At 43.8% G+C, this 27,450-nt stretch overlaps 1 long non-coding RNA gene and 1 pseudogene across 1 annotated transcript in view; one reads left to right on the forward strand and one right to left on the reverse strand.

The window, feature by feature from the left end:
- Window positions 1-771: 771 nt before the first annotated feature.
- On the forward strand, window positions 772-1,592 carry LOC129667647 (cell division cycle-associated protein 3-like; annotated as a pseudogene).
- Window positions 1,593-2,127: 535 nt separating this feature from the next.
- Window positions 2,128-27,450, reverse strand: part of LOC129667735 (uncharacterized) — a 32,919-nt gene continuing 7,596 nt past the window's right edge. The window contains exons 3-4 of the long non-coding RNA XR_008718798.1: window positions 7,352-7,452; window positions 2,128-2,277 (exon numbers count right to left, since the gene is read on the reverse strand). This is a non-coding gene — a long non-coding RNA (uncharacterized LOC129667735). The remainder of the gene's footprint in view (window positions 2,278-7,351; window positions 7,453-27,450) is intronic.

The raw sequence follows: 27,450 nt of genomic DNA on the forward strand, positions 1-27,450 counted from the left end.
AAGCACAAAATGAATTAACACAAAAAGTTGTTTAAAAATCTGCAAGATACCCAATTTATGGCCACGACTTACTTAGGTTCACGGTTTCAGAGCTTTTCAAGCCATGGAAGAATACAATGCACCCCTTAAGAAGACATACTTATGGCTAGATCTAGAGCCTCCCTCACGGGGTTCACAGACATTTCCCTGGAACATGAGACTGAACTCTGACTATCCTGCAGCGCCATTCAATTTGATTTGCAAAGGAAGCCAGAAAGAAGCATTTTTAGCGCGTACTGATCTTTTCATCCTAAATCCCCGTGAAACTTGTTATCAGCCCAGTAGCAAATACTGGAAATTCACTCTTCAAGTTCAGAAGGGCTCACCAAAGATAAAAAGCATGTACGCCCAACCATGAGAGTAATCTTTACTGTCTGGCAAAATTCCTATCATACTTAAAACTCTCACGGGGCCAACGCACCTTTTTCTGGGTTTGCATCTGAAATTGTCAAGGGATAAAGGTGGAGTCCCTCTTGGCAAACAGTCGTTACATTCACGTTCTCACATCACTAGTACTGAACGGATGCGAATTCATCTGATGGAAATGCTTACGCAGCAGATTGCATCACTGCTTACTCTTGGGTTCCCTGGGCATCTAATACCCGCCATTCTTTCCGAGTAATAAAGTTTATACTCAAGTTTGAAACTCCTGGCTTCAGTTGTTTCTCAAGCTGCTCTTCTCCTAGTGGCTGAACGGGGACCAAGCAGGCCCTGTCCCCACCCCTAGCGAAGATGGGTCCTACTCAGAGCATCTCAGACGCTCCAGCATGGCCTTTGCGCCACAGAACAGACCCTCGTTCACCTGGCGTCTAGAACACTCCTATTCAGGTGGAGAGATCTCCACAGCCGATCTACCAACAGAACAGCTGAACAGTGGTAGACAGGCACAAGACCCAGACCCTCACTCTCCTACTCTTGGCATTGCCCATGAAGGCAATGGTGCTTACCCTAAGAGCTCACTGGTCAAAGAGCTCAGTGAAGCACTTGAGACTGAAGCTTCCAAATCAACTTCCTCCCTGGGGCTTGCTCTGCCCCAGGAAATGCCTTTTTCTTCTGAACTAGACCTGCCTTATTCCTTGATGACCAGTTGCTGCCTTGGAGCCAGACTCAACTACTCTCCAAACCCATGTCTACCAAGAAGGAAGAAATACAATCCACAGAGACCATAGTTGCCAGCCAGAACTCAAACAAGCCCCCCCCCCCCCCAGAGACCCTGAGACTCCCCAGGCTTCAGCTTCTAAGTGCAGCAGATGGAAAGCAAAAAGCAAGGTACTAGGGAGGTCCCCTCTCGTCATCCTGCAGGATGACAATGCCCCTGGGACCTTGACACTACGATGGGGTAATGGGCCTTCTCCTCTAAGTGAAAATGTTAAGGACCTAAAGGAAGGAGTCATTCTTGGAACTGGAAGACTAGAGGAGGAGCATGGGAGCAAAACCGGGACCATGAAAAGGAAAACCAGATGTTTGCATTGGTAGAGCTAAGTTCATGCTGGGCTCACGCAGAGCCTGGTGATATTATGTGCTCCTCTCCTCTTCTTCCCCAACGGCACTGAGGAAAGTCCTGCTTTCCAGTTCCTCCCAAGCTATCAACTCTGGTTCTATCTGGATGTTATTCTTTTATGTTTTTGAGCATTTTCTTGTATATTAAAGGAGATGATTTTAAAAAGTAAGATTTATACTCCGTATCAGGAAACTCCTCTTCACAAACACTTAGGGCATCACTAAGCTCATGTTGGTGTTCGTTTACTTTCCCACCCCGCTGGATTCTCTCCGAAGCTGTCAAGAGATGTACACTGTGTATGGCCCTACACATCACCTCTCAGGTAAACTGCACTTCACCTCAGGCCTCCAATTCCTTATCACACTATGAACCCTTCAATCAGTTGTTTTATTCGAACTTGTGTCAAAGAAAAATTATCCATGGGCAGCCAAACTGGTGTTTCTTTATTCCACTTAATTTGAAAGGCTTTATAAAATAATAACATATATAATTCACAGTTATGAATTAATTGTCCTGGAAGAAACAGACGCCAAACTGCTGTTTGGTTTGTAACATTTCCTCTCATAGCTTCCTTAAGCTGACTGAAATAAACTGCTGACACCATCAGATCTTTTTCCTTGTTAAGAGTTTTGTGTGTCTTCCTTATATCATCCCCAAACACTTAAAGCAAGGGCACACTGCCTTTGACTTTTCATTTGCCCTCAAACTCGCTGCAGGTTCTTTCTTTCTCTTGGACCCTAAAAAGAGAAAAATGGGAAGAGATGAGTTCCAGTGTCTGGGGCAAGCTACACAACTGTGCTGCTCCTCCTGCATGTCCCCTTGTCTTCCTCCTCCTTTTCCTCTTTCTCATCTCCCTCTTCCTACTACTCCCCCTCTTCCTCCTGCTCGTTCTCTTCCTCCTCCTACTCTTCCTCTTCCTCCTTCTCCCCTTCTTCATCCTGTTTTCTCCTCCTGCTCCCTTTCTTCCTCCTGCTCCTCTGCCTTCTCCTGTTCCCTTCCTCCTCCTGTTTCTCTTCTTTCTCTTCCCCTTTCTCCTGCTGCTCCTCCTCCTGTTCCTTCTCTTCTTCCCCCTGCTCCCCTTCTTCCTCCTCTTTCATCTTCTTAGTTCTCAGAAACTGCACAAAGCTAAGCATCTAATATTATTATATATTTAACTATCTCTGCCTCTGGGTGTGTGTGTGTGTGTGTGTGTGTGTGTGTGTGTGTGTTTTGTACATACAACATATCTGTAAAACATAACAGAAAATGCAGCATTGAGAAGAGACTAATGTTTCAGTAGGGCTAGGTGGCCAGTGAGTAGCTAGTATGATTCTTTAACAAACTCATACTGCTGTGAGGTGCTAATTTTTTTACTACAACCTAAGACAGCTGTGCTGTTAACTGAGCTTGTGATTTTCAGTTAGATTCTTATAGCCAAATCATTAAAGGTAATCATTATCACACCTCTAGATACCTGTAAATTACCAATTTAACTCTAGAGATGTTTTCTTCCAGATTTCCTTTGCTCCCAGTAAGAGAATTGTTTTGTCCACAGAAGGTTTACAAAGTGCCCTGCCTTCACAATAATACCCACTTGTTCACAGTTTCACTTCCCATGGTTTTAGTTACCCGCAGTCAATGAGGCCTGAAAAATATTAAATAGAAAATTCTAGAAATAAACAGTTCCTATGTTTCAAATGACATGATGAAATTTTGTGCCATCTTCCTCAGGTTGTGAGTCTTTGTCCATTGTGTCCATTCTGCACGTAGTACTTGCCTGCCTACTGCTTGCTTAGCAGTTAACTCTGCTATCAGAACAATTGTTATGGTAGCCCAGTGCTTGTGTTCAGTCATCCGTGTGCAGTCAAGAGCCTGATGCTGCAAAACTTCATCATATCATGTAGGCATTGTATCATTTCACATCCTCACAAGAAGAGTGAGTACAGTATCATAATAGAACAGAGTATTTGGAATGAGAGGGAGAGACAGTATATTCCAATAATTATTATTAGAATATTACTATAACTATCCACTCTTGTTATTAACCTCTTACCGTGGCTAATTTATAAATTAACTTATAACAGCTGCATGTGTACAGGAAAAAGCATCATTTGATTCTATCATCTGCCAGTTGAGGCAAGTTTAATTCTATCTGCCAGTTGAGGCAACCGGGCTGTCTTCTCTGAAGATGAGATATTATCAATTCTTCAACTATCAAGTTTGCTGCTGTTTCCCATTAGGTAAACATATAAATCAACTTTTGACACAATCAAGATATGTTTTTCTTGGTGAGATCTAAACACCCAGTCAGTCCTTTCTTGCAAGTGTTTGTCTTCTCCTGGAAGCTGCTTAGCTTCCTACTACTCAACTATAATAACTTGTAGCAGTGTTTTATGGTTGAGTCTAAGCATGATGTATTTATTCACTGATTGGTTAACAAATCTTTATTAAATAACTGTGAGCTTGGAACCGTGGTTTTATTTCTAGAGAAAATCAGTACTACGTGGCAAGAATACCAAAAGTATATATTTATTGCATCTTTAGACATTTACTGTAAAACAATAATTTCAGATGTGGAGAGAGATTAATGTACTTGGATGTTCACTGCCATGTTGGGAGAAAGAAAATGAATGCGGCCCAAATTTGCTGCAGAGGAGAAAGAATTGAGATAATTGTGGTCCATCCTTAGAATGGGATGCTTTTCAGTCTTTAAGAACACTGTTCTCGAAGAGTGCTTAAGCATATAGGATTTCTCGTAATATGCTTATCCTACACTATATGGCCAAAGTCCACCTTTAAGTGAGTACATACCATGTATGTCTTTCTACTACTGGGATACCTCACTCAGGATGATCTTTCCTAGTTCCATCCATTTGGATGCAAATTTCAGGATTTCTTTGTTTGGAGCTGAGTAATGCTCCATAGTATAAATGTGCCACAGTTTTTTATGCACTCTTTAGTTGAGGGGCATCTAGGTTGTTTCTGGATTCTGGCTATTATGAATAAAGTTGCTATGAACATAGTTGAGCAAGTGTCCTTGCTGTATGGTGAAGCATCCTTTGGGTATATGCCCAGGAGAGGTATAGCTGAATGTTGAGGTAGCACTACTCCCAGTTTTCTGAGAAAGCACCAGATTGATTTCCAATGTGGTTGTGCAAGTTTACACTCCCACCTGCAATGGAGGAGTGTTCCTCTTTCTCCACACCCTTGCCAGCATATGCTGTCACTAGAGATTTTGATCTTAGCCATTCTGACCAGTGTGAGATGGAATCTCAGAGTTGTTTTGATTTGCATCTCCCTGATGACTAAGGAAGTTGAACATTTCTTTAAGGGCTTCTCAGCTATTCGAGATTCCTCTGTTGAGAACTCTCTAGTTCTCTGCCCCATTTTTTAATTGGGTTATTTTGTTTATTGGTGTTTGATTTCTTGAGTTCATTATATATTTTGGGTGTTAGCCCTTTGTCGGATGTCGGATTGGTGAAGATCTTTTTCCCACCTATAGACAGGATGGGCATACTATAAGGCACAGAATCAAAGAAGATAAGTAACACGGAGGATCCAAGGGAGGATGCATACATCTTCTCAGAAGGGGAGATAGAATAGAGGGAGGTGATGGCTGACGAGAGGGAAACGAGTAGGAGAGGGGGTGCAGAGGGTCAAGAGGGTGGAGAACAAACCTGGGGAGAGCAAGGGCAAGAGGACAGAAGGCCTGTAGAGAAAAGAGAAACTGAGGGTGGGGGCATTTCACCCCAGAATCCCCCAGTGGCCACACTTTTAAAAATTCCAGATGAATTCCCCTACTAGACAACATAAAACCATCACACTCTCCTAAGAACCAGAGAGGGCAAAAGGAACCAAGGAACAAAACACCCACTCAACAAAGACAAAACCAAATATCAGCACCTAGAATTACAATCATCCCAAATCCAGATGCCTAGACATCAGCATAAAAACACAGTCAATAACAGTCAGGGCAATATGTCCCCACCAGAGCCCAGCGACTCTACTACAGTTGGTCCTGAGGATTGCAACTTAGCTGAAGCACAAGACAAAGACCTCTATGAATATGTGGAGGTCCTTAAAGAAATCTATGAAAATACAACCAGTGAAAGGAAATAAATAAAACAGTTTAAGACCTGAAGTGGAATTAGAATCAATAAAGAAGACCCAAACTGAGGGTCCAGACCCAATCTGGAAATGAAACATTTAGGAATTTGATAGGAACCTCAGACACAAGATGAAGAGGGACATAATAACAGACACTGAAGGAATGTAGAGTCATAAAGACATACCTTAGCCTGTAATCCACCAAATTGGAAATGTTTTTTTCTTGATTGGTACTTTTTGTCAAATTTCAATCAAGATCAGATAAGCAACTAAAATAGAAGTTGTCATTAAAAGTCACCAACCAAAAAGAGCCCATGGCTAGATGGTTTTAGTGCAGAATCCTACCAGACTTTCGAAGAAAAGTTAATGCCACTATTCCTCAAATTATCCCATAAAATTGAAACAAACAAAACATTGCCCAGTTTGTTTTACAAGGCCACAGTTACCCTGACACCCAAACCACATAGAAAGAAAGATAATTACAGACCAATTACCCTTATGAACATAGATGTAAATTTTTCTAATAAAATACTTGATTGCAAACCAATTCAAGAACACACCAAAAAGATTGTCTACCATGATCAAGTAGGCTTTATCCCAGAGATGGAGGGATGGTTCAACATAAGCAAATTGATAAATGTAATCCACCATCTAAACAAACTGAAAGAGGCAGTTTTACCAGGATAGTTTTACAGAGACAAGTTGAAGAGAGAACAAGCTAGACACAGATGAAGATAGAACAAACCAGAGAATGAGAAGGAGCCAGAAGATTAGAACATATTGCCAAAGTTAGCATGAGGTCAAGTATGGCAATTCAGCCAGAGGCTGAGAGAGGAGCCAGTTTGAATCAGTCAGCTTGGAGAGGAGTTTGGGCCAGTATAGCTGAGTTGAACCAGATAGCAAGAGTTTAGAAAGAGCTAGAAAGGGTGCGCTTATTTAGCAATAAAGTCTCAGAAGTTGAAAACATTCTAAGCCTAGATTTGATTGTACAGAGGCCAGACACTTCCAGGACTAGACCTAGGTTAGCAGATGGAGGCAGTAAGCCTCAGAGATGACAATTAGATCTGGCAAATAAAAGTTACTTTTACCCTTCCTCCTGCAGGAAATGGGAACAAATACAGAGACCCACAGCCAGATATTAAGCACAGTGAGTGATCTTGGAATACTCAGCCCTAAATGAGATGTCTTTATCAAATTCCTCCTGTCAGGGCTCAGAGAAACCCTCCGACGAGGAGCTGAAGAGTGTAAGAGCAAGAGGAGATAGTGGATGTTAAGAAAACAAGGCCTAAGTCAACACGATCAAAGCTCTTATGAACTAACAGACTGAAGCAGCCTGCACAGGGCCCCTGGGTCTAGACCAAGTCCTCTGCATGTTATAGCTTCCAGTTGAGTGTTTTTACGGGATTCCTGAGTATGCAAATGAGTGGGCCTCTGGTTCTTTTGCCGTCTCTTGGCCTCTTTTCCTTCCGTTTCTTTGTCTAATCCAATTCAGAGATGATAGTTTTTGTTTTGCTTTATTATTATATTTTATTTTGTTATGTTTTACTATTACACTTTAGTATACTTTTGTATTCTAATGAGACAGAAAAGGAGCTGATCTGGATGGGAGGGGAGGATGGAAGAAACCGGGAGGAATGGAGGGAGGGGAACCATAATCAGGATATATTATGTATGAAAAAAAAATCCATTTTCAATTAAAGGACAAAAATTGGCTTATTTGCTTACAGATTTTAAAGCTAACGATTCAAAAAGCTTGGTGTTGGCTCTGGAGAGTGCACCTCTGACTTCATCACTCCATGACCATTGCCACGATGGCAGAGGCATACCTAAAAGGAAGAGATCACACAGTAAGTTAAAAAGCCAGAAAGTGGGGAAGGGCGGTGTGCCTCGCCTCTAAAATCAAGCTTTAAATGCTGAACTTTAAGGAGTGAATCGCATCTAAACCACAGCAAAGGGTAATTTAAAAAGCTGTTAGAGGGGGCTGGAGAGGTGGCAGGGTGGTAAAGACACCATCCTGCTTTTGCAGAGACCCATGTTGGGCAGCCCACAACTAACTCCCTGTACCTGTAGCTCCAGCTTCAAAAGACCCCATGTTGTTTAGTTCTTTGTCAACTTGACACAAGCTAGAGTTATCTGGAAAGGGAAAACCTCAACTGGAAAAAAAAAATTCTCCATCAGATTGGCTTGTAAGAAGTTTGTGGAACATTTTATTGATTAATGATTGATGGATGGGGGCCCAGGCCATTGTTGCTGGTACCGTTTCTGGGCAGGTAGTCCAGGTTTTTTGTTTGTTTGTTTTTGTTTTTGTTTTTGTTTTTGTTTTAAAGCAGGCTGAGCAAGCCACGGGGAGCAAGCCAGTAAGCAGCACTCCTCTATTGTCTCCGGTTCAATTACTGCCTCCAGTTCCTGCTTTGAGCTTCTGCTTTGGTGTCTTCCAAAATGGACTGTGGTCTGTTACCTGGAAGTGTGAGCCAAACAAACCCTTTCCTCTCCAAGTTGCTTTTGGTCATGGTCTTTACCATAGCACTAGAAAGCAAACTAAGAGCATAGCACCTACACTCACATGTGCACGTAATCACACATACATGTATAATTTTTACTATAAAATATTTTAAAACACATTGTTAATGCTCTCACTAGGCAAAATCAAATAACGTTAATCCTATGTATGCATCCATTTGGCCGGGGGAATCTATTTTTATAAAAAGGTTTCCAGTCTATGAACTCCAAAATGAAGGAAGAAAAAAAATGAGGAAGCCAAGTGCCAGCTATCAGCCACGTTCACCCAAGAGATGAACGGCGACATCCCAGACACAGCCCAAGCCACATCTGTGCTTACATTAGCAAACTGCAAATGTCAGGGTGAACTATATTGGCAAACCTGAGTCACTGGGAAGGAGGCAAAGACATACCTGAACTCTAAGGACTATAAACATGGCCCTGTGTACTAGCTTCTATCTTGCTCTAATTACCATATTTGAATCTTGATTTGAACAAATGAACCATTAAAAGCTACTGGTATTCTGGCATCAGAATTTGCCTACACAGGACTTCTCACTGGTGGTTGTTTCTTTTGTTAGGTGTAATAATGACACTACATTAAGAAAATCTTACTTTCTAGAAACACGTAGGATAGTTGGAGATTTGACTTTTGATATTTGGGGTGGTTTTAAAATGTTTCTACGAAAATAAAATACATAAGCCAAATGCATGAAGCTGTTGGGGACTAGCACATCTTGGTGGTGATGATGACGATAAAGGTACATTTGACTCTCCCACACAAAATTTTATGATTTTTTGCAAGTTTTCACAGTAGGACTTGGAAGGGAGTGAGGGAAAGAGAAGAACCAGAGGGCAATGCCTTTATTACAATTTCATGTTGGAAAGGAAGTGGTTTTATTCATATCTGTAAACATATACTTTGTCTCACTTCTATACTTCTACCCAGTGAAGACCTCAGCCACTGTCATGTGGGTGTTACCACCATTGTTGTATAGATGAGGAAAAGAAGGCTCAAGATAACTGTGTTTCCACATAGAGAACAGAGTATAGTGGAGTTGTGGTTTCTTTAAAAACTCTGTTATTTTATGTTATGCTTTTGTTTTAATCCCAAGTGTGGGATATGGGCCTGCTTTTAGTTTGTCCACAGCTGATAATTACCTTGTGCAGCTCAGAGAGGGGTGTGGTCTTTGCCAGCTGAAGTTAGAGAAATTCTGAGGACTCAGAAAGGGTATAAATACCAGACCTAGGAGAGGGTGAAAAACTCTGAGAAAAAAGAAGCCTGCTTCTCCCTGTGCTGTGGTTCATCCTTTTGCTGTGTTTGCTGGAGTGCTAGAAATCCTGACTGAGATTGGTATTGCCCCAAAGACCCCAATGGCCGTAACCAGAAGAAAGTAGCCAAAAAGAACTCTGCCCCCTCTCCCCACTATCCTTCTTTCTACCTAGTGTTGGAGGGTTGGAAGGTATTAGGAAGGATAAGGGATGGAGAAGGGAGGTAGAGGCATAAGAAACCCAAAATAAAATAGTTATAAAGTAGCAACAACAGCAGACAGTGGGAGCTGCTAATATAACTGTTTCTGAGCAATGCTTTAGTGCCCCTTATTTACCTGCAGGTCACTTTTCATGTAGTAAATGGAAAATTCTAGAAACAAGCAGTACATTTAAAAGCATGTATTACACTTAATTGTTATAAGTGTTCTGTTGTACCACTGCTGTCAGTCACTTACTGTGCTTAAATCTTGGTTCACCACAGGTGCATATGCACAGGAAAAACACAGTCTCTAGGGTTCGGTACTAGCTGAAGTTTCAGGCATCCAGTGGAGGTCCTAAAATGTATCTCCAGTGGGTAAGGGAAGACTCCTGTAAGCGAACAGTTAACAGTCTGTCCCTGAATCTCTTGATAATGAAGAGGCGACAACTTGGGTTCAGTAACAATTGGGACCGTTGACACTTTAAGACCTTGTGTTAACTGGTGCTGCAACACTGGTAACTGCCAGCCATCTTGATTCAGAAAAATGCCATCTTGACTCACCATTTTTTTCCTTCTTCCCTTCACTAAGATAAATGAATAAATTCTGACTTGAGGCATGTGAATAAGACAGACTGTCCATAATCAGAGTTACAAGATAGACTCCTGTCATTTTATGAGACTCTGAGCATGCTCACATGCCAGCGCTGTAAAGATTCCTGGGACTTTCCCCCATACTTCTCTCTTAACTACCACTTTCTTCAGTGTCCATCCCTGCTCCAAAACAGCCCATAGCTTCTGGAAGTCCTTGCTTGAGTACAGCATGATGCACAGAAGACAGGCTCAAAGCCAGACCTCAGAGGGTCAAATTCTGGCCACTTGGAAACTGTGCAGCCTAAAACTGTATCTTCAACCCTCTATGTCTCAATTTCCTTCTCTCCTTTAAAAGGGTAATCAAGGCTGGGTGGGGATGAGTTAGTTCATATAAAGTGCTTCGGGACACCTGAACATTATTTAATACCATTATTCCTACCATGATTATCTTGCAGTGCTGGGGAGTCAAACCCAGAACTTCACTCACCTGAATCAAACGCTCCACCAGTGAATTCAACCCCAGCCTAAGAGGAGCATTTATTTCTGTAACCCGCCTTTATTTGGTTTGACCCTGAATCCCTTAGTTTACTTTTGAACTTGGGGATCAATAGTAAAGCAGAACGTTTAGGATGACTGTCTCATCTCTAGCTCCTTGTTCTCTCTCAGGTGTTTCCTACTGGCCAGACCCAGTGGGAGGCCAGCGCCCCTGAAGCAGTCAGTTCTCCTGGTAGGCACAGAAAGGGGCGGGGAATGGATCTTCAGGGATTCTGGAGACCCAGGGCACATAGGTTTCTACTGAAGCATCATTCTGCTGAGACTCACCCAGCGTTTATCGTTAGGCTCTCGTACCTGTGGGGCTCGGTAAGTTAATGTCGTGAAATGAAAGAGCGAGGACCTTAATATCAGAGACCTGGGTCAGAACCAAAATCTTTTCATCTACTGGCTATCTGACGTTCAGAAAGGGATTCGACCCCACCATGTCTGATTCTCGTGTCTGTTATTTGTGAGATGAACACAGTCACACTGGCTTCCGAAGGTTGTTATAGGAACTAAATTGGAAAAGTCTTTCCATGATCCTCTCCTCCTTGTAACTACGGACAATCTCCTTAAGACTGGGTCTTTAGCTGAGATGTTGGAAAAAATAGAATGTGCCCTTATGATGATGGACAGGACATCTCTCTGAATTCAAATCATTCTAGGCAATTTAAGGACTCTGTCTGGCCCCTGTTTTAAGCTGTCTCAGCCTAGTGAAAAAAAAGCTCTCTAAGGGCTCATAGGGTTCTAAAACCTTGTAAAGCCAAGTGTTGTCCAGCAGCTTCGCCATCACGTGGGAACCCATTAGAACTGCAGAATCTTAGGCTCCAAACCCTTGTCCAACAGCTCGCTCTAACAAGATCTCCAAGTGATTTGTGTGCATACTGTAGCTCAAGAAGTCATGCCACAGAACCAAAGGGACCGCCAGAAGCCATCTTGATTCTGATGAAGATACCCCATTTTCTAAGTGAGGAAACTGCCATCCAAAACTCCACAAATCATTCACAGACGTCATGTGTTGATGAACCACTGAGGTTGTGCTAAGCCTTCTTTCTTGCCACTCTCCACCTTGCGAGGTGAAGAAAACTCATTTTCACGCTTTCACTTGCATCTAGAAGTGGATGCATGACCCTCTCACAGGTGGGGTCTGCTAAGATTACCCCTTTAAAATCTGCCTTCTTATACAGCGGAGCGCTTGTGGGACCCGTCCCCTGCTCTGTCTGTCCTGCCAGGGAGGTAGGTGGCCTCACCAAAATGGAATTGCACCTCGCATTTGTTTAAAATTTACATTTCAGTTCTTCATGGTTCAGAAACGCCCAGTGGGGACTCTGGGTTGAAACGAGACCTGGTCTGTTCATCCTCTCTGCATCATCCTCCTCCTTACACGCGGGCCGACACCTCAGGCAGAGTTTCTAGACTGAACGTGGTATCTGCCCTCAAAATAGAATTTCATCTCTGCAAGAGTTCACAAAGCATCGCTCTCCCTGTGCAGACCTGCGCCTGCACATCAGCACTCCTCCTTACTTAATGAAGGAGGCAAAGGAAAAACTGTCTGGGGCCCTGCTACCGAGTGTTGACCTAGCCACTTGTTAGCTACGGAATACACTTGGCTGCGGGGAACAGAGAATGTGAACAGTTAGTCTCACACAAAGAGACTGAATTAGTCAGTCAGTCAGTCAGTCAGTCAATCAGTCAACAAAGGTGAAAATAGAAAGTCACCCCATTGGTTGAGCCACAGCTGGATAGAAGGCTGCAGAACTGTTGCTGTAGACATTCTTCTTCAGAACTCCAGAGCATGCTTGCTTGGCTTTGATAGGGTCAGGAGCTCAGGAAGGCACGGTTCGGCATACAAATCGTGGTTATGAATTTGGACTAGATATCACGTCACACACTTGCTCTTCCTTGGTTAGAAAGAAACGCTAATGCCGAGATGGCAGAGTTGCTGAGAACCAGGCAGCTACTAGTCCTGCAGCACATCTCCAAGAAAGATGGAGGCTCCTGGGCTTTTTTCTCACCTTATCTACTGCCATCCTCCGTAGATAAGCTGAAGACTCAGACCCAGGAGACTGAACACAGGAAGGGCAGAACATTCGAGAAACAAGGTGACCTTCTCTTCACTCATCACTTCATTCATCTTATCATCACTCTCTTCATCTTTTATCTTCATCCATTCCAACATCTGGACTATCAGATCCCTTACAACTTCTTTCTTAAAATCACCTGCAGTTGCACAGTAGTCATATCTGTTTCTCAATCCTCTCTCCTATAGAAACTTCAAAGGCTCCACCTCCAAGGCTCCACCTCAGACCTCCTGACAAACACCCCCTGAGCACGATCCAGGCCTCTGTTTTGAACAAGCTCTTGAGCAAATGCTGATCTGTGCTGAACTGAAACACTCTTATCTTCCCAGCCATCTCGTAGTAAAGGACATCCAGAGGCTGAGCACCATCGTCCTCCAGGCCAGGTCTGTGAACCAGAGGCATCCCATTTCCATGGAAACGAAGAATAAACCCATCAGGCCTGGCCTCTCCATATTTTCAAATTACAGCACACAGTGACAGCAGCCTGAGGAACAGCCTCTGAAACCCCAATCTTATCACACACGGAGTATCTCTGACCCAGTCAGAGAATCAGGACAACTAAATGGTTTGGGCCTGGGCTTTGTCACTTAAAAACACAGTTCAAAGTGACAGGCGAGGCCTGGATGACGCAGGAATGCAATGGATTTTGCTTGTTTATTTTGAGCAGGGACATTTTGGCTGCCAATTCCCAAACCAAGACAGAATCAAAACACTGTTTTCTAAGTGTCTTATCATTCATGAGTCTCCTTGTCAATTATCACTGCTCCTTGCCCAGGCTCCTGATAAAGCAAAATACCCACCTGAAGTTTTTATTTTCTGAGAGGCACCAAGAACACAACAGACCCAAAGTATTCGCAAATGGTTCCTAGTTCCTGTCTTCCTTTGAAACATAAAATCCACAGCACTCAGAGCCTAGACCTCATCCTGGCATCACCACATAGCTTATGCCACCCAAGACTTTCCATGACTGCAGAGATACATGGATTTTGGGGGTCAATTCATGGCACTCTGCCCAGAGCCTTAGATTAATAATCATGATGCACATGGTGGAAAAATGTCTAGGACTTTTTTTAGTCTACCTCAAGGAATGTCGGGGTATGACAGGTGGGCTGAATAGTTTGTCACTGTTCCCTCTCTTCCCGCTCCGCTTGATTGAAATGTGGCAGATATGTAGATGTTTGCAACTCTTAATTGGCTGGTGCTCTTTATTAACGTCAGGTAGTTTTATTATTTTAGAGACATTAATAACTGATTGTATAGAATTTGATATGTTCATGAGGTAATCATCCTTGGCAAATTTAAAGGTGTAATCTTTGAGATAATGAAATATCCACCAGGCAGGTTTGCTTTGAGGAATGTCCTACGTGTTGTGAGGTGACGCAGCTGCTGGCCTTCCGAGAAGGAGCACCCCCAAACTCAGCATCCTTTGCTTAGATCAGGGACTCCAGCTTTGTCTGTTTGATGCTGTGTGGACCTCGTGTCTGAGAGGACAGGCTCTTTCTGCATTCATGAAGTGGGCCCGAGGAGCCTAGATATGCTGCTCTCACGCTGCCTGGGTAAGTGCGTGACAACTCTACAGTCAGTCTCAGCAAGGAGGCTCTCAGTCAAGGGACTGTCCTCGATTTTCTATAGAGAGGGTGACAGCTCCCTGGATATTGTAATACCGCATTTGTACCACTTTCTATAGCTTATAAAGCATACTTGCTCACATACCACAAAAAAAAAAAAAAAAAAAAAAAGAGCTTTTTTTTTTTTTAGACTTCATGACCTGATGCCTCAACAACCTCTGGTTGCTTGCAGGTTTCAGTCAATAGGTAATAAACAGTTTCTACTGCCCCCTGCCTGGGTTTGTAATAACCAACGCTTTTGTGTACCTTAACGACAGCCTCATCTATTTGTTGAAGGAGGGTTTTGTGCAGTGTCTTCAGGTGCTGATTTCAGTGCCCTGAGATCTGGTTACCGACCTGGCATGGGCATTAATTTTCATGACTGTTGAACCATCTCCTGTACCCAGGTGATGTAAGGAATGTTCCCTAACTATCCCTGATTAGCTAATAAAGATGCTGAGGCCTATGACTAGGCAGTACAGAGGGAGGCAGAGTTTAGCTTCGCAGGCATGAGGTCAAGAGACCATGAGGACAGGAAGAGAGGGGAAGGGGCAGATGATGGAGGAGGAAGAGAAGATTGAGTTAAGAGGACATGGCCTGGTGGAGTAGAACCAGCCTACAAAAGGCGACTTATTGGCAGGTAACTTGGGTCGTATAGCTCAGAGATAACTAAATAGCTTAGAGGGTTGATGTGTGCCCAGTTCCGGTGCTTTAAGCTTGTAAAATAAATCTTAGCTTCTCTATTATTTTGAAAGCAAGCAGGGTTTTTTTTTTTTTTTAAAGTTCAATTACCTTTTAAAGTCCTACTGTCTTCTCAACACACTCAGTTCAGCTGATCACTCAAATCTGGCTCAGCTCAATGACCTGTCCACCTGTTAATGTTCTAGTGATCACAACAAAGCTGGAGAAGAAAGTAACTCCAGCTAAGACTAGGACAATTGTAAGCAAACAATCTCTCCTTCCTGTGGTATTAAAATTCATTTTCATTACTTTGTCCTTGTTTTTGGTTTTTCCTCTAGCATTGTGGGTAAATTCAGAGCCCTCCATGTGCTAGGCAAGGGCATCTGCCTAAGATTCGGCTCCTGTTTTGGATTCTGGGAGGCTTTTTGATACATTCCTTCCTCAGAGCACGCCCATCTGTTTCACAGACATCAAATGAAAGCCCTGCTACTCTGTCTCTGCAAGGGAAGTGATATTTTTCTTTTCAGTATCAAATCACAGTGTAATCTTTCCAAGGACCTTTTAAATGGCAATTGAAACTCAAGTCCTACTGTCTTCTCAACACACTCAGTTCAGCTGAAGGGATGACAGAAAAAGCTGCTGTAACTAAGTCTTATTAACAATGGCATGCCCCCTGAGCCTGATCACCCTCAACTGATTCCCAGAGACGTTGGGGTGTGAAAAACGTACATTTTGGGATCACTCAAAAATGGTTCAGCTCAATAACCCTGTCCGCCTGTTAATGTTCCAGCCAATCAGTGGTCAAAACAAAGCTAGAGAAGAAAATAACTCCAACTAATTCTAGGATAATGGTAAGTGAACCATTTCCCCTTCCTGCAGTATTATTCCTCATTTTCATTAGTTTGTCTTTGTTTGGGGTTTTTCCTATAGCATTGTGAGTAAATCCATGTGCTACATAAGTACTCTACCATTTAGCTATATCTCAAGCCCTTTCCCATTATTCTATCTTTTTTAAATTATTATTGTTTTGTGTGTATGGGTATTTTGCCTATGTACCTATCTGTGAGTGGCTGTGTGTGTGTGTGTGCCTGGTACTCACGGATGGTAGAAGAAGGTGTCGGATCCCCTGGGACTGAAGTTATTATAAACAGTTGTGAGGCACCATGTGAATTTCTGGATTCATACCCACCAGTCTCCTACAAGAGCAGCCCGTGCTCTTAACCACTGCGCCATCTCTCCAGCTGCATCCATTATTTCATCTTAAAGGAGCTTAAATCTCCTTCTGACCACCTCAGTGAATCTTTTCGTCGTGATTTTTATGACACTACTTTTCTCTCCCTCGACTTGCCTTTTTCTCCTCTAATGACTTAAAAGCTAAAGCAGGTGACTGACTCATACTTAAGCTGTCAAAACTAATACTATGTGCTCATGGCAGGATTCCTTCTTTTCATTTCTATCAGACTTTCAGCGATTAGTAGGAGGGGGAAAGACATTGTAGAGGACAGTATAGGGGAAGGTGGAAAACAAGCCCAGCCCTTACCAACCAACCTTCCGCACCTGACTAATCTCTGATTCCAGGGCCACTGTGGGAAGGGACAGGCCCACAAATACAAGGAACCTAGACGTTGCTTGGTCTTCAGGTGGCGGTTGATGGTGAATACTTTCTCAGAATGGATAACCCACCACGCCACCATGCAAGCAAACCAAAGTCCTCCTCACTGGGTTTATCCACAGTAATTCCTGAGCCCTTTCCACCCTGCCCTTTGATCCCTGAGCCATGTGCAGCTCCTGGGGAACCCACTGCATCTCCTTCCATCCTCTGCTCCTTTGGAAGGGAAGAAACAGGGACCCCCTACATGCTGCCAGAAAAACTTTTGGCCAAGGCTAGGCTTCCTGGTGTTTATAAGCTGGCTGGTGAGCAGGGAGTTTCCAGTCTCTTACTATTCTGGAAAAGCAACTCTATTTTTCATGTTAAGTGAGGACTTTGAAGTGTCATTGAAGTGCTGGGGACTGACAAATGAGACTGGAGCCTCCTTGATGGAGCTGGGTCTGTATCATTTAAGGACACAGACATTCTGGCTTCTTTCCCTACGTTAACTTGAGAATATGAATGTGGGATTTTAATTTTATTCTCCACATCCTCTCTTGGGCAGGAGACAGAGGTTCTGCTCTTAGCTTTTCTTTCTGCCCCACAAATGGTCTGTTGAAATGAAAGCTGTAGCTATTTGGTTGTTTGTTGTTTTTCTCTTGCAGACATTAGTGCCTCAAGGGACACTGGGAATGTGGAGAGCCTCTACATAGAGTCTCTCTGGAATTCTACCACCACCAGTAACAGCGATACTATGTAGTGCTTTCTACTTCACAGAACTTTCAGCTTTGTTATTATTTTAATTTAATCGTTTTGTTTTGTTTTTCGAGACAGGGTTTCTCTGTGTAGCTCTAGCTGTCCTGGAACTCACCCTGTAGACCAGGCTGGCCTCAGATCTGTTTGTCTGCCTTTGCCTCCCAAGTGCTGAGATTAAAGGCATGCGCCACTATTGAGATCTTGATTTAATCCTCTCTCACAACAATTCCATAAGATTATCTGTCGTGATCCTAGCAAGAATTGGATGAATCAGATGGCACATTCCAACTATTTAGCTGAATATTATTTAAAGACAGGACTGCTTCCAGAGACAGACCAGATAAAAGGAATCTCGATATTAGATAATACGAACATAGAGTAGGAACAGGCTATTGGAATGGCAAAACAACTGGCCACTGACAAGAACAGGAAGTAGTCATCACCCCTGAGCCAAGCAATAGGAACAAACAAAAAACAAAACAAAAAAAAAGGAACAACACCACTTATTTTAATAGGATGAATTAGGTAGAAGGACTCCATTTTAAATGGTTGGAGATCTTTCTGTAATGTAAGCAAGTTAGTAGTGCTAGAACACGGAATGATGGGGCTAGAAGGTACGCATGGGTGTTGGATGGATGCAGGTTTGGAGTCGTGAGACAGAACAGTCCTGGAGATTTGGTGCAAAGTCAATGTGCATACTACTACCCAACTGTGCTGCCAGCATGGTCAAGACGATGCTTTCTGTTATGTGGTTTTCATACACTCTGTTACCTATTTTTTACCATAATAAAAATGGTGGAGGAAGGGAATCTGAATGTGTAAAGGAATGCATACACACACACACACTCACACATGCATGCACATTCACACATAAAACTGAAAAAAAGGTGAGAAAAAAGCAGCTCCATGGTTGGGGAGCAAAGCTTTGGGTGTTATGCCCCAGGACCCAAAGGGAGACACAGATCTTGGACTCAGGCCTCTGAAGAACAGATGAAGCTGCTGTTACCAGTGTGGACAGCAACACCGTGAGCATGGTACACAGAATGCCAAGAGGACCCAGAGCCTGGAAGCCATCACTAGTATCCAGAGAGGAGGTGCTTGCTGCCAGGAGGAGCAAGCGAAGGGAGAAACAGAACCCTCCTGCTTCCTCCAGCCTTCTGGGCTCCTTGGAGCAATCTATATCGGCAAACCAAATAGAATAGCTGGCAAAGGGTGCTGGCAAAGTCTCAAGCTTAGGACCAAAGAGCAGGACAGAGAAAGATGGTTAAGGAGCTCAATAGTATTATCTTAATACTGAGCACACGGCATGCTCAGGTTATAGGAACAGTAAAACAAGAGGAAGGCACCAGCACCCCTAAGCCTAAGGACAAGAAGAAGGAATGTGTTAGAGGAACTTTGCCAGGACCCTTAGGGCCATGCCATGGGCTACCCTGCCAGAGCTTCGAGCATCTATCTAATCATGGTCACGTAAGATAGGAATTAAACAGGGGCAGGGGACCAATCCTCCCAGGACTACTCTCTTTTCCCACATGCTGATCTGAAACTGTTATAGACCAGCCAAGCCAGGGGGTAATATTTTGTTTGAACTTTAAAGTAAACTAAGCACAATGGAGATCATCTGCTTTTTCATCTTTGTTTTGTGTTTGCCACCTAAGAATAACACTGGTAACTACAAAATTGAAATACCTCCAAGGTACTTCAACTTATTCTCTCTCAAAGGCTTAGAGATAATTTGGTGTGAAGAAAGTGTGCTTTCATTTTAAGCATGAAAAATCAGGGGGTTTTATGCCACTAAAGTGCCCATAGCTGATTTTCACCAACACTAAAATATGAAGAGTTAGATGCTCAGTGTAGTTTCTCTTCGAAAACTGTTGGGAAACCGCACTGGCTTCGGGCCTCTCCTCTAAAAATGGGAAGGGTGGTATGCATCTCACAGGAGTGGTAAAAATGAAATGGGAAAATATAGGAGACAGTGCTTTGGGAAGATGGATTTTATCTACACTATGGGAATTTCATCTACACTATGGTAAGATGGCTTTTAGCTCTCACCAGAGAGATGTGTATGGTTGAAAATTCCATCATTCTCGTCACCATCATCACCTTCATCATCATCATCATTGCCATCTAACCACCTTTGTCATTATGGCCCTCATCACCAAAATCATCACAGCCATCTTCATCATTACTTCCATCTTTATTATTTTCACCGTCATCACTACCACCATCTCCATCATGGATACTGTCATCACATCCACAGTAACCATCATCGGCTCATCAACATCGACACCATTATTTTTTCCACGGATTCTAAATTTCCTTGCCTGTAAGGATTTCCAATTTTTATTTTGCGTACTGCAAAAGTGATTTCTGCAGACTGAGTCACCCAGGGTCTCTTACATGTCTATGTATGCATATTGACAGAAAGGATGGAATTACACATAGCAAGCTTAAGTCATCAGCTTTAAGGGGGGAGGGGTGGTAATGGTATTGGAAAGATGAACCAAGTGTAATGGTCAGCACTAATGTTCCACTTGACAGGATGTAGAATCACCTAGGAGACGAGCCTCTGGGTACTCTTGTGGTGTGTCATCTTGACTGTGCTCACTAAGTGGGAAGGCTTGTCTCCCGTGGGCGGCGCCATTCCCTAGATGGGATCCTGCACTGTATACATGGAGGAAAGAAGCTGATCTTCTCTTCCCTCATTCAGCACTCTGTTTCCTGATGGTGGGTACAATGTGAACTACTACTTTCAGCTCCTGGTGCCTTGACTCCTCCCTTGCCATGATGAACTGTACCCTTGAACTATGAGCCAGAATAAAACCCTTTCTCCTTTAAGTTGTTTTTGTCAGAGCATTTTATGACAGCAACAGGTAAAGGTTAGAATAAAATGAGAAGAATTTACATCAAAAGATATTATGATGGGCAAAAGAAATTAGATATAAAAATCATACCTATGTATGTAATATCATTCGTTTGTAATTCTAGATAATGAAAATTGACCTATAGGGACAGAACACAGACCCTTGTTGCCCAGGGCCAGAGATGAGAGACTGACCCCAGTAGGCATGAGGAAACTTAATGCATACATTTGTAAAATCTTACTCAGTAACAAAACTGCTTTTACCTAAGTGGGCACAGTTCCCTGTGGGTAAATTGTGCCTTACTAAAGATATTTTTAAGTATTTGAGGTAGGGACTGGGATCGAGCTGGTTGAGTGCTTGTGTTACAGGCATGAGGACCTGAGGCTCTGTTCCCCCAGAACCTACAATAAGAAAACAAAGTTGGGTGTGGTGCTGTGTGCTTCTAACCCCAGCATAAAGAGGAAAGCAGAGACAGGCAGATGCCTGGGGCTCTCTGTCCAGCCAGCCTAGCCTGATTGAAGGAAGTGAGAGATCCTATCTCAAAAAATAAGGCGGATGGTACCTGAGGACAGCTGACGACCTCTGACCTACCCACCCACCCACACACGTGTGCATGCACCTATGCAGGCACCCACACACTCACTTGATGAGCACATGATGTGGACCAGAAAATGCATCTGCCTGGTAGACAGATGCCTGCCTGCTATTTTACAAGCAGAGGCGAGAAAATAGGTGAGCAAGAAAAGGTTCCTGAGGACAGGGCTTATCCAGAAAGGCTAATCTTGTTAACGACATGGCTCTTTGCAGAAAGAAGGAGAGGAAACAAAGCAAATAAATGTCTCTGGGATCCAGTGGGGATCTCATTTAAAGGAAAGAGCTCTGTGCAGTGTGGAGTTAGATGGCTTGAAGGGAGAAAGACTGCCTGTGCTGCCACACTGAAAGACGCTCGCAAGTCTTTTCAATTTTGATCCCTTACTTTACGCACTGAAGCTCACAATGGCATTCAAACGGCAGATGTTGAAGGCTCCAACTGCTACTGAGGAATACTTTCAGATAGGAGAGCTGGTATCTATTCCGACAGAGAATGTGTTTGAATCATTAGCTCTGTGCTAATTGTTTGGGAAATGTACAACGACACAATGAATTCCCTCAGTTTATGGAGCTAAACAGTCTGTCCTCCTCCTGCTGGTCCAGAAGGAACCTCTGCTCCACTTTCCTGCCTATCCTGATGACAGCCTGAAGGGAAAGTCAGGTCCACTTCTCCCACCCCCCACCTCCCCCCACCCCCCGCCTCCAGCGCTCAGACTGGCGGCACCCCACATAGACCTGCAGAACATTTACATAGTGTAGCCTTCCGACGCGACCTTTGGACCAGTGGTTCTCAACCTTAACCAAAGCTGCGACCCTTTAATACAGTGCCTCTCTGTGGTGAGCCCCCAACCAGAACATTGCCTTTGTTGCTACTTCATAACTGTAATTTTGCTACTGTTCGGAATCGTTTGGAGACAGAGGTTTGCCAAAGGGATGGTGACCCGCAAGTTGAGAACGGTTGCTTTAGACTGTGCCTCCAGAGCTCACTGAGGTATTTTCAAGCCGCACAGAGTCTTCTCGGAGTCTGAAGCAGAAATAAGCAGAAATGTAGGGAGAAGGAAACAGCAAACAGACATCTCAATGGGGGGATGGGGAGAGCTGCAGAAGGGACAGTGTGCAGGAGACTTCTGCTCCAGCAAGAAGTAGAACAAAAGTACAGGGCAGGGTTTGGGGGGCTGTGAGCTGGCTTACAAAGCTGGCTCTCTTCTGAAGCTATGAAAGGCTGAGGGTAGCTGGCAGGCAGGGATGGGCACCTCTGGGGCACAGGCACGATCTGTGAATCTCAGAGAGGGCTAGGGTGAGGGCAATAGGAAGGCAAGTTCAGACATAGGTCTTTGGATACCATGGTGACATGCTCAACTAGAAGGACTGGGGTTGGGGTAGGAGAGCCCACACTTTTAGAGGCCTGTGCCTGCTGTGTGCCCTACAAAGGGTAAGGGTAGACAAGTACGGGATGCAACAAACTCACCCCAGAGCTCCAGTGTTTAGAAATGAAAGCCAAACTCGCCTACAGAGCCTTCAGGCTAACACAGTTCAGATCTGTCGCTGGGGGGAAATGTGCTTCATCTACAGTTTTATTGCCAACTGTCCTAGGGATGAGGGTGACATCTCATAGATTTAGGAAGAGAGAGTCTACAAAAGCACAAAGGAACCTCTGGTTCCAGAGCTGTGTTCCTTGTCTCCTTTGCTGCTGGTCCTCAGTGGTGTCATTAAGGGAGATGGCTGAGACTGCAGCTGCTAGACATCATTGTCTGTCCTCCCTCTCGGCTGCCTGGGTCCCTGGTGGCTCTCTGGCTGTCTCCGTATTTTCAGCGCTCACCGGCTTCACAGGCCCCAGTGTGTCTATACCCCTTCCCCCCCATGTCAACTTCTGGCTCCCAGCCCATCCCCCTCCAGGGTGGTCAAGAAGGTGGTCCCCTAGCAGGCCTCCTGGTGACCAGCCTGACCCCTAAGAAGGAACCTCTGCTCCACTTTCTTGCCTATCCTGATGACAGCCTGAAGGGAAAGTCAGGTCCACTTCTCCCACCTCCCGCCTCCAACGGTCATTCAGGCTGAAGGGCAGGCTTCAGTGGTCACCGCCCTTCACTTCTGAACCACAGTGTCGCCATGAAGCACTGGTATAATAATCATTTCCTACTTTATGGCAGAAATTTATAAATCTCCCAGGCTAATCCTTGCTGTAAATGGAAACCAAAAACATTTATGAAATGTATTGTCTCCCTCAAAGGCAAACTTTAAATCCTCTTGTCTTTCTGCAAAACTCTATTGTTTTTTTTATGTCAGAAATCAGATCTTGACTTTTTCATATTTGTTTATTTAGTTAGTTAGCTAGTTAGTTAGTTAGTTTGGCATGCATTTTTTTAAACAACAGTTATAATCAGGAAAAAGAAAAAAAGAAAAGCACATTGCTTTTTCCAAATCCTGGTCATTATTGCTCCTGGGGGAAGTTATCCGGCTGTTTCAGGTGAGACAGCTGTAGAGAGCAGGAAGGAAGCAGATAAGGAAATAGTTCCCAAGCAGAACCTCCAGACTTGGCCAGCACACCTGATGGTAGTGGGTGTGAAGGAAACAGGACACAGTGATAAACATAGGCAGGGTGGTTTTCTGGAGGAGGGACTCTTAGGGCAGAAATGTGAGGAAAGCAAGGCCTCAGGTTTCTGAACAACTTAAAATTCCAGTGAGAGCCAGGCGTGGTGGCACATACCTTTAATCCCAGCCTTTAATCCATGCCTTTAATCTTGAAAGGCAGAGATAGTTGGATCTTTGTGAGTTCAAGATCAGCCTGATCAACAAAGTGAGTTCCAGGCCAGCCAAGGCTACATAGTGAGACACTGTTTGGAACAAACAAACAACAAGATAAAATAAATTATAAACACATAACATTGTCAAGTAACAAAATTAATCAATAAAAAGAAAATTAAATATAAAAAAAAAAACCCATCGAGAGAGACAAGGGGATGGGAATTTGGGAAAGGGGCAGCCTACAGTTGATGCCTAACTGTTCATTCAGCACACAGAATGAAGACAGCCTCTTCCTGGCTCTGGTCAGTGCACCAGGGCCCAGAGTCTCTGCGGATCAAGTCTTATCAGGACGAAGGAGGAAAAACAAATCTCAGCCAGACCCCAAGTCTACCTCAAGGAGAGCTCTCGGGTTTCACAAAACATTTCAAATGCAGGCACGGCCACCTCATGCCCGCTGTGAATTTAGCCTCGACCTGGGGGGGGGGGGATGGGGAGGGAAGGGATGAGTACTTAGAACAAGACCGTCACTGTTTTTTTAATTTTATTCCGGAGAAGGTTACAGGTGTTTATTGGGAACAGTTACACAGAAAACCACCCGCAAGGCAGGAAACCAGCAAGGAAAGATGTATGCCCTGGAGCTTTGGCTGCCAGCTGATAAAAGAATGTTAACACAAGGATTCTATAGCTGCCTGGGAAGTGTGATTTCCAGCTACTCAACATAGCCCATGGTTCAGTTTGAGCCCCTGCACCTTAACAGTTGTTTGTTCGTTTGTTTGTTTGTTTGCTTGGTAGGTAGGTAGGTAGGATCGAGGAGAAAAGAATTCATAGACTTCTTTAACCTAACTGCCAGGCAAGGATTGGGAGAGCAGAGAAATGAGTAAAAAAAAAAAAAGAAAGAAAGAAAGAAAGAAAAAAAGACAAAAGAAAAAATCAGAAGGCCATTTGCAATGAAATAGCCCCACCTGCTGCAATGGTTTTCCACCAGTTACAGATGTGAGTTTCCATGAATGAGATGTGAGTTCTTTCTCCAGGCATTTTACTACTTAATAAATGGCAGCCTTTGAGCCCCCTCTAGTGGCCAACAGCATGGATAACCTCTCCATAGAACGTTTCTTTTATTATTGTTCATTAAATCTGTATGTATTTCAGCAACGCATACTGACCATCCTCACTGTGCCCTGACCCCAAATCTCCCCACCACCCCTTCCCACCACCTTTCTCACCCCTCCCTCAAACCTTTCTTTCATATTCACGTCTTCATTTTGTTTTGTAACTCAGTTCAACCGCTGCAGTCTGTGTAATCATGGGTTTGGAGCTGGAGAAGGTGGGCTAAGCAGTGGGTACACAGTTAATGGTCAGTGGTACAGGGCAGGGTCCGCCTTCTATGACTGATGATTGACAGGGCCAGTCTTGTGTGGGGCCTATGCAAAGAACCCACACTGTGAGTTAAGGATTGCAAGCGCCGTTTCTAGTCTCAAGGATGGCATTTCCTTGCCCTTCATCCCGTCTTTGAAATGTTACATAGTGCCTTCCCCTCTTTTACAATGTTCCCCGAACCTTGAAGGAATCAGTGTAAATGTCTTGTTTAGAGCTGATGCCTTTTTCTCTCAGCAGCACTCCCGGCACGCTGAGGCACTGTGAGAGCTAGCCAGCTGTGAGAGGGCATTTCGACTCAGGTTCAGCTTGCTTTCTTTACATCATACAAAGTGTGTTGCGTCTTCTACAATATGGCTTCATCCTCTTGTTTCTGGTTGGGTAACCAAGAGAACTAACAAGACCCTGTACTGCTTTGGAGGCCTCTAGTGGACCCTCCAAGTTCCTCTGGAGCCCTTCAGCACTCTTTTCTATGTTTTGTTACAAGATAACAGGCTTTCACACGGTTTCTTTTCCCTGTCTTTGTCCAAGTTAATCCTCCCCCTTTCTTTAACACCATCATCTCCCCAGTCCTCCCTTCTTGTTTAAACCTTTCCATCCACAGTATTTCTCCTCTATAATTTTCTTCCCCCTCTATAATTTTACTTTACTTACGCTCTTACAATCCCCCATCACTTACGGCACCGCCCCCATGACCTCTTTCCAGTTTCCTGGCTTTCACAGGTATGCCTTGCTAAACAAAGAACAGCAGCAAAAACAACAACCATAAACACTGAGAAAACAAACAACCCGACTAAACAGCGGACTTCAGAACCAAACAGAGAGCTCTCAAAAGACGAAATGCAAGTGGCAAGAAAACACTTGAAATGGTGTTTGACATCCTTGGCTATTGGAGAAATGCAAACTAAACTATTTCAAGATTCCATCTCATCCTAGTTGGGAAGGCCACCATCAAGGTCAGGGTTCTCTAAGGAACAGAACTGATAGACTGTATATATATTTATATATATATATAAAAGAGCTGTTTATTAGATTGGCTTGCAGAATAAGATCCGGGTAGTCCAACAATGACCACTGCACACTGGAAAGGCCAAGAACCCAGCAGTTGCTCAGTTTCCATGGCTGGGTGTCTAAGCAGTCCCAATCTGGCACTGAAGGCCCAGAAGTTTCCAGGAGAGCCACTGGCCTTAATTTCACACTGGAAGGCAAAAGCTAGGTCCTACTACCAGCAAAGGAATGCTGTGAGGTAGACGAACCTTCGGACAAGAGTGAGAACAAATGGGCAAAGCAAAGATTGATTCTTTCGTCTTTTATCTGGGCTGCCACTGGAAGGTGCCACCCACATTTAAGATGGGAAATCCCACTTCAAATAAACTGAGCAAGAGAACCCCTCATGGAGGTGCCCAGCAGTTTGCCTTTTAGTTAATTCCAGAACTAGCTGAGTTGACAGTGAAGATTAGCCATCACGAAGAGCAACAACAGCAAGTGCTGGTGTGGATGTGGGGAAGGCGGAACCATTGCTCACTGTGGATGGGTCTGGAGACAAGTGCGGCCACTCTGGATATCAGACAGGAGTTTCTCAGAAAAGCTGAAAAATAAAACTGCCGTTTCACCCAGCGATACCACTTCCTGTTATATACCCAAAGGACTCTATACCCTACTCCAGAGATAACCGCCTATGTATGCTCATTGATGGCCACTGAGAGCAAAAAAGAAATGGAAGCAAGCTGGTTGTCCATTGACCAATGAATGGGTAATGAAACATGGCTAAGGAGCACAATGCAATCTTATTCAGCTGTGAAAAAAAATGAAATTTATGGGGAAATGGATGAAAATGGAAAAAATTTATATATAGAATGATATAACACAGAAGGTCTGTCTCACGGGCAGATGCTAGCTAGCTGCAGTTTTATTTTGCAGGGCGCCTTCAACAATTTAAAGGGGGTATCAAAACAGAAAGTGAAAAATAAAAACAAAAACTTACTTTGCCTCTGCCCTGCCTGTACCCTAATGTTTGAAACTCCCAAATGGGTTTCAGTTTGTAAGCAGAGACATGTACGTGGTACTAACAAATACTTAATCCTGACCTCATGAGAAAACACATATTATAGCACATCGGCCTTTACTGATCTTCTTGCCCTGCCCGGGCTGTTGATCATGGTTTCTAAATGAAAGGATCCTTTAAGATGGAATTCCTCTCACCCCAGTGAAAAGTCATTCCAGGAGGACACTCATGGGCTGAACAAGGACGTCGTCCTTCCTAGGCAACTTTGGTCCCTGAATGCTGATCCACAGGAGAGCTGAAGCACCTCATAATTCGAATAGTTGTATTCTGGCAGTGTTAGGATCTGTCCACCCGTATCCAGAAGCTGAATTTCAGAAACAAGTCCTGGAGCCAAGGACAATAAACCTTAACAAAGCCCAGGCGTGGGAGCCAGTCTTCCAGGT

Source organism: Psammomys obesus, unplaced genomic scaffold, assembly GCF_907164565.1.
Source record: "Psammomys obesus unplaced genomic scaffold, mPsaObe1.curated_primary_1811, whole genome shotgun sequence".
NCBI lineage: Eukaryota > Metazoa > Chordata > Mammalia > Rodentia > Muridae > Psammomys > Psammomys obesus.